General features: G+C 45.1%; 1 long non-coding RNA gene across 1 annotated transcript; it reads right to left on the reverse strand.

Moving 5' to 3' along the window:
* Positions 1–3215: 3215 nt before the first annotated feature.
* LOC111542282 lies at positions 3216–4034 on the reverse strand. The gene is made up of 3 exons (XR_002731505.1): positions 3820–4034; positions 3445–3571; positions 3216–3395 (listed from the first exon to the last, which is right to left on the reverse strand). It is a non-coding gene; the product is annotated as an uncharacterized LOC111542282 (long non-coding RNA).
* Positions 4035–8150: the final 4116 nt, after the last annotated feature.

An 8150-nucleotide genomic window follows, 5' to 3' on the forward strand; every position in this document is an offset into this window, starting at 1 on the left:
TTTTATTTTATTTTATTTTATTTTATTTTATTTTATTTTATTTTATTCTTGAGACAGAGTCTTGCTCTGTCACCTAGGCTGAAGTGCAGTGGAGTGATCTCGGCTCACTGCAACCTCCACCTCCTGGGTTCAAGCAATTCTCCTGTCTCAGCCTCCCTAGTAGCTGGGATTACAGGAGTGCACCACCACGCCCAGTTAATTTTTGTATTTTTAGTAGAGACAGAGTTTCGCCATGTTGGCCAGGCTTGTGTCAAACTCCTGACCTCAGGTGATCCACCTGCCTCGGCCTCCCAGAGTGCTGGGATTACAGGCATGAGCCACTATACCCAGTCCCATATTCCTAAGTACATTGCAGGTTGTCCCATTTCCAAAAGTCAATATCAATTATATTAGAAAATAGCAAAGACATTCCCAGCTGCCAATCCAAAAAGTAATAATTAGCCTGACCGCCATGTAGTTGATCCTATAGACAGACTGACCTGTGAACGACTCAGTGGGATGTCTTGTCCCCCCAAATCTCTGTATAGGTCTCTCTGTCCTCTTTGCATTGGGAACATCCTTTTCTGCAGTGTCTACTTTTTTGAAATGCATGGTACTGTTAAAGCCGCACACAGGACAGACACCTGGGAAGCTACGTTGGAGCAAATTTTGCACCGTTTTACAAGTAGGGGAAAGAGGCATTATATACCTTCTAGACTAATCCCAGCATCCATGACAGAGATCCAAGACTTGTGGGTCTAGCCACATGCTTCTCTCCATGCATTCACCCATTTCATTCCATCAACAGCTGGTAAGCGATGCCTCCCAGGAATACACATTTATGACCAGCATTAGATGGGGGCAGGTGGTTGGACAAGGATGGACCAGAGATAAGTATCATCCTCAGAGATCTTATAAGTTGGGAGGGGGAGCTTGGCATTCCCTCAAACCGTAATTATTTAGGGCAAAAAACAGTAAATGTGATCAAAGAGGTGCAAAAATAATATGAGACCTCAGAGAAAGAAGAGCGGTCTCCCCATCTGGAGAGTCAGAGACAAAATCTGAGCTGGGTCTTAAAGGCTTGCGATTGATTTATACAAGAAGCTAGGCAGGGGAAGAGTGGCTCAGGTAGCAGGGACTAAAGGTGCAAAGAGCAGAGGGAGAAGGCACCTTCTTTCTAGCACTGGGGACAGGAGATAAGAGAACCCAGAATCCCCAGGTGAGTTGCTTGGGGCCACCTCCGATGAAGGGCTGGAAGCTGGTCGGTGGGGAAGGCTAAGATTACAGGTGGGTTGGGAAAGCCCCGAAGGACTCTCTGCGCAAAGCGAAAAGGCGGGTCCTATGGAATGTGCCCCATTTTCCTGGCTCCTTGGGGACTCCCAGGCATTCCTTCTAACAAGAGACATGTCGCCTGCCAGCCAGCAGATGTGGCCCATGAATAAACATCCCTGCAGGGCTGAGGTCTGGGGGGGGAATAATAAATATGAAGAAAATGGTGGCCTGCCCCTCCGTGTCCCCCTCCCCTGCTCCCAGGGCAGCAGACACGCTCGCCCAAAGGGGCGGACACAGACGTCCTCACACCGCGGCCCGGCCGGCCGCACATTAATCCGGGTGGATTTGGCCATCTTGTGACATAGCCAATCAGTTCGAGGGAGGGGACGGCAGGAACGCCTCTCCTTTCACGCCACAAAAGGATTTTCGTCCCTTGAGAGCACAATGAAAAAAAAAAAAAAAGCCAATCAAGGCGGGATCAGCTGTGGGCTGGTCGCTGCAGATCTGTCTCTCCCAGAGGGGGGTGGGGGCACATATTGGTCCGTGTGGGAAACCCAGAGCCTCAGCTTCTCACACATTGTTCTCCTCCTCTTCAACTGCACCCCCTCCCCACCAGCCCGGACCCTCCCCTCTCCCCTCCCCAAAGCCGTTATTGCCACAAAAGATACTTTCCCCATTGTGCCCCGGACAGCTGAGAGGTCCGAGAGTTAGCCATACACAGCTCCGCGTCCTCTCCAGGGAGAAAGGGGATGGACCCTGCAAGTGGAGAGCGGGATGCTTATCATACAAAGGAATTAAACCCACTTGGGCTCTCTCGCCATCCAGGACTGTGGGGGGTTAAATACGGTTACATTTTCATTAGGTGCTAATAGCAAAAGGGCAGCCCCGGGCAGCAAGGACCAGACATTGTTAGGCAGAACGTCCCCCACAAGGGAAGGTCAGGGCAGGTGGGGTGGGAGGTGGGGAGAGGGACATGCCAGCGTCAAAGCCGGGTCCAGGGAAGGGGGGCATGCCATGGGCGTATTGTTGGCCTGGGAGTTCCGTCAATGGGAAAAGTCATGTTTCCTCTGAAGGAAACAAGTGGAAATTGTCGGGGAGGGGAAGGGCCGGTGGGTGGCTGGGAAGCAGAGCTCGGCCACTTGCGACTAAGGCCCCCTTGGAACAGTCCCTCCCCAGTGCCAGTTCTGCAAATGGGCAATTCTGGTCCTTCTGGAAGGCAGTTCTGGGGAGGGGCAGTGGCGGGGAACGTTTTGGTATCAGGAAGAACTGATGTAAACCCTAGCGCTAGGACTCTCTCACTGCTCCTGTAGCCTGGGGCATCCGTGTGACTCTAATCCTCAATTTCTTTTTTTTTTTTTTTTTTTTGGATTTTCTTTTTTTTTTATTATTATTATACTTTAAGTTCTAGGGTACATGTGCATAACGTGCAGGTTTGTTACATATGTATACTTGTGCCATGTTGGTGTGCTGCACCCATCAACTTGTCAGCACCCATCGCCTCAATTTCTTTTTAAAGCAAAATAGAGATAAAAGCTACCTGTTGGATTCTTCTGAGTTGTCGATGAACGTAAATGGTACAAACAAGGTGCTCAAAAACAAAAACGTCTTTCCCTTCTCACTAACCACCTCCACTCCCAACTACCACTAAAAAGAAACTTAAAAAGTCAAAATGAAAGAATCCATCATTTGATACAGTGGGCTAACAGCACGGATGAATCTTTAAAACTCATCACTTCACTCACGTACAATATTCCAGCCTCCTCTGCATGGGAAGCAAATTCCTCTTGTCCTCTCTTTAGTTTCCTTCAAAGCTCAGCCCAGAGCCTGATACCTGCTCTGCTGAAATGGCTTCTTGCTGTTATAGATTCAACATTGCTTCGACTCCAGACAGTCCGGACACTGCAATCTCCCAACCCAGAAAGCTTGTGCATCTCTAAATCAACAGGGAAACCCATATCTTCTGTTTTGTTTTGTAATCCATGCTTTTATTAGCACATTGTTATAAAAGCATAACCATTGGTAAGACACTGTATGGGACATCCTGAGGATGCACCATGAGGATGCAGACAGGTGTGCGTGGGAAGACAAGACACCTACAGCACGTGACCATAAACCCAAGGCAGGAGAAGGTTTATGAGCCTTTGCTGTTGTAGGTACATGGCTCTTTCTTTCATCAGATAATGAGATACCTACATGTTGTAGGTACATGGCTCTTTCCTTCATCAGATAATGAGAATTGGTTCTCCATCATTTCTCATTGCACTAGAGATTCCCAGAAACTCAGAATTCAACTGGGAGAACAAACTAACAAATAGGAGAACTGCCAAAAAAAAAAAAAAAAAAAAAAAAAAACAGTGGATCAATAACTGACAGATAAAAGATACTAATAATTCTTTCTATATAGTAAATGACAAGAAAATGCAAGCATTGACAGAGCAAATTCAGCAGACGCAGAATTTGTTTTTCCATTGACATTTCTGCATCCAGTGGGGTCGAGGTGACAATTGCATCGTCTCCCTACATAGTTATGCCACTGCTGGCTACTCTATCTGGCTCTCAAGTACAGACCTCTGCATACAGTGGTCCTAAATCCACAGGGAGGGGGAGTAGTTGCCTCTGATGTTGTTTGAGGCTCCACAATGCTGCTTTTCAACCAGAAAGCCAGTGCCAGGTAGGGCTAATGGTCTTTGGGACTTCCATAATAAAATACTTCCTCAAAAAATGAAAATGGCTTGATCAACAATGGCGTCTATGGAAGGTCTAGAGAAATGACTTGTTTTCTGGAACCCCTGTCCAGTTTCAGAATCTCTGCATCCACTGCTGAAAAGAAAAAAAAAAAAAATCCATTGTGATGTATGTGTCGATGGAGGTAAGGTGGGAAGTCACTTCCTTAAACTGGCTGAGAAGGCCTTGCTGGGTGCTAGCAGCAAATTTGTCTTACTACAGCAGGGGTTCCCTTCTCTAGTCGTTTCTAATTCATATAAAGTAGAATTTCAGGTTTGTAAGTCACCTTAAAAGCAATTTACTCATCTAGATTGTCCCTGGAATGAGAAAAAAAAAATTGGAAATATTTTTCACTGCAAATTTATAACTGGGAGCCTGATATCTAAAGTCTTTAACAAACTCCCTGTTATCTTTATCAAATCTCACATGTGACTCTTCTTCTTTTTTTTTTTTTTTTTTAGATGGAGTCTCGCTCTGTCACCCAGGCTGGAGTGCAGTGGCACCCTCTTGGCTCACTGCAGGCTCCACCTCCCGGGTTCACGCCATTCTCCTGCCTCAGCCTCCCAAGTAGTTGGGACTACAGCCACCATGCCTGGCTAAATTTTTGTATTTTTAGTAGAGACGGGGTTTCACTGTGTTAGCCAGGATAGTCTCGATCTCCTGACCTCGTGATCCACCCGCCTCGGCCTCCCAACGTGTTGGGATTACAGGCATGAGCCACCGCGCCTGGCCTTATATGTGATTCTTGATCTCTTATGGAGAACACCAGGTTCCAAACCAAAGAATTCAGAGGAAACTAAGTACAATGTGAAGGTTTCTTACTTCAACCAACTATTTTTTTTCCCTTTGAGAAGTAGCGAAAATGCCTCACCCAACTGGTTAATAAAATTAGAATTCAAATCTTTCCAGGTGCAATGATAACTCCCTTTAGAGGAAACTGCTTCCCTGAAGCCAGCAGTGCTCAGAAATTACAACCGGTTTCAGCAATTAACAGAAGTAAAACATTAAAAAGCATGAGGCAAAGTACATTTGCATGCTAATAGCCCCTTCTGTAGTGCTGGGAAGCTGTGTTTTACAACAAAGCAGATAACTTTCCCACTATAGCAATATTAACCCTTGGGTTCTCATTCCAGCTCCTTGCCCCTGATTCTAATGTCTGGAATTAGTGTGGCCATGGTTGGGGAAGACATGGGTTAACTCCACGTATCAATCCATCCACTGTGGCCTAATTCTCCCTCGCTTGGGTAAGGGAAGAAAGAGAAAGAGACTTAAAAGTTTTGAATGTCTTTAGGGATAGCTAGAGGAAAGTGGAAAGACTCACCAGGGGGTGAAAAAGAAAGTTTCCCTAGAAAATGCACTGGAATGGGCAGGGCAATGCTTGAGCACAAGCTGTGGTGTCAAATGAGACTTGAATTTGAATCTGGCAGTAATACTTCCTAGTGCTGTGACCTTCGGCAGGTGACTTAAGTTCTTGGGGTCCCAGTTTGCTTATCTAATAAGGTGGAATGAAGGTTAAATGAGGCAATGAGGGTAAGACTTCTATAGTCCTGGAAACCCTAAAGGTTACTGTAATGGTTGTTAGAGCAGATGGTATTTGTGGAGTTCCAAGAGGAACTTTTTGAAGAACCCTTGAGTTCATGACTATGACAAAGCCCTATGGCTGCACTGGAGATGCAAAGTAATTGCTTTTGCCTCCTGCAGAAAGTTAATCTTGGAATAGGAGCAGATAATATATAGAGAGAGATAGATCCCTTTTATGCTTCCTCAAGATGGAGGCCACCAACATTTTGGATTCCATTGAAGATGACAGTCCTCGAGGATATACAGAAATCAGAAGAAAATTCTCAATCTCTATAGGAAGAAGGCAGGATAGCACAGAGCTTAGGCTTTGGAGATGGGTAAACCTGGTTTTGAGATCCACTTCCTTTGACACTACCCAACTGTGTCACTTTGGATAAATTTCTTAACCTCTCTGTACCTCAGTTTCCCATTGATTATAAAATAAAACGCCATACATCTGGGGCAAGAGTACCATGAGTAAGCACTCAACACATGTCAATTACTAAGGGAGAGTCCTTTCTTTAAAACTTCGTTTCCCCTTGTCTTTTCCCATGACACAATGAGGAAGCAATGCCCAAAGCATGTCATGGCTTAGATTTCAAGCCAACTCATTGAGATTAAGTAAAGATGAGGAAAGAGAAGTTTCGGTTTGTACACCCATATCCTCAGAACTCACCACAGCTCTGATGACGGCAAAGAGAGGTTGCCGGAAGGAAACAAAAGTCCATCAAGGGCTGGCAAAATATTAATCCGGAGCTCACGGATGGGCAGTGATGTGCACCCTCTGATGGCAGGCATTCCCTTCATGTTCATGCTGCCCGTGGGCTGACACAAGCCCACCACCCCACTCTTGCATTGTGGGCACTCACCCTGACTTGCCATTCATCCTGTCCTAGGTCTACTTCCTAGCGACATTCCAAGGCAGGTGTAGGAAGAGGATAGAGAAACAGAGAGTGGACTGGAAGATCCAGGGGAAGAAAAGGCAATTCTCCAGCTCTCCCTCTAACAAGGTGCACTTTTGCCCTAGATTGATGGTTCTTAACCCTAATTGTGCATTAGAAACACATAGGAAGCTTTAAAAAATAATACACTGGGTACTCCTCCCATTGAATATGATCCAGTTTTTCTGAGGTGAGCCTTGTACATGGATATTTGTATAGATTTTTATCCAGTGCTGCAGTGATTCTGCTGTGTCGCCTGCCTTGAGAACCATTCTCCTTTAACCTTCTGGGATGTGTTTGTTCTGTAGCAGTGCTGCTCAGTCTGGGATTCATGCTAGAATTCACTGGAGGACTTTTTTTAAAAATAAGGATGCCGACTAGGTGCGGTGGCTCACGCCTGTAATCCCAACACTTTGAGAGGCCTAGGTGGGTGGATCACCTGAGGTCAGGAGTTCGAGATTAGCCTGGCCAACATGGTGAAACCCCGTCTCTACTAAAAATACAAAAAGTAGCCGAGAGTGGTGGCGGGCACCTGAAATTCCAGCTACTTGGGAGGCTGAGGCAGGAGAATCACTTGAACCGGGGAAATGGAAGTTGCAGTGAGCTGAGATCGCACCACTACACTCCAGCCTGGGCGAGAGAGAGAGACATCATCTAAAAACAAATACATAAATAATATAAGGAGGCCTAGGACTCACCCTAAGAATTTCTGATTTAATTCACTTGAAGTGGAGTGCAGGCATCAAAGTCAGACCTCCTCAAGCTTTTAACTCCAGACATGTAAGATTGTCCACTACTGAATAATTTGTAATAACAAAGATTAGAGGCAACCCTCATAGGAGCCTGGCTAAATAAACTCATAACTTAGAACACTATGCAATGGTTAAAAAGAATGAGAAAGATTTTTTCTGCACTAATATTGAAAAATCTCCAGAATATATACAAAAAAAAAAAAAAAAAAAAAAAGCAAGAGGCAGAACAGTATTTATAGGGTATTATTGTTTATGTAGAAAAAGAGAGAAAATAAAAAATACACTTCATTATTGCTTGGTGCTGAATAAACAAGCACTGGATGAATACAAAAGAAAATAATACAAGCAGCGACAACAGGGAACAAGGAGTGACAGAATACTCTCCAAATGGGTAAGATTAAGACTTTTCATAGGGCCAAGTGTGGTGGTTCATGCCTATGATCCCAGCTCTTAGTGAGGCTGAGGCAGGTAAATTGCTTGAGCTTAGGAGTTTGAGACCAACCTGGGCAACATGGGAAAACCCTGCCTCTACAGAAAGACCAAAAAAAAAAAAAATCAGCAAGTCACAGTGGCGTGTATCTGTAGTCCCAGCTACTCAGGAGACTAAGGTAGGAGGATCAATTGAATCCAGGGAAGTAGAAGCTTCAGTGAGTTGTGACCATGCTTTTGCACTCCAGCCTGGGTAGCAGAGCAAGACCCTATCTCAAAAAAAAAAAAAAAAAAAAAAAAAAAAGACTTTCAAGACTTTCATAGTGTCTTTATTCTCAAACATGTACATTACCTATTTTAAAAATAAAGCTTGTGGCCAGGCACGGTGGCTCACACCTGTAATCTCAGCACTTTGGGAGGTCGAGGCGGGCAGATCACGAGGTCAGGAGATAGAGACTATCCTGGCCAACATGGTGAAATCCCGTCTCTAATA

This window comes from Piliocolobus tephrosceles, chromosome 16, assembly GCF_002776525.5.
Source record: "Piliocolobus tephrosceles isolate RC106 chromosome 16, ASM277652v3, whole genome shotgun sequence".
Taxonomy (NCBI): Eukaryota; Metazoa; Chordata; class Mammalia; order Primates; family Cercopithecidae; genus Piliocolobus; species Piliocolobus tephrosceles.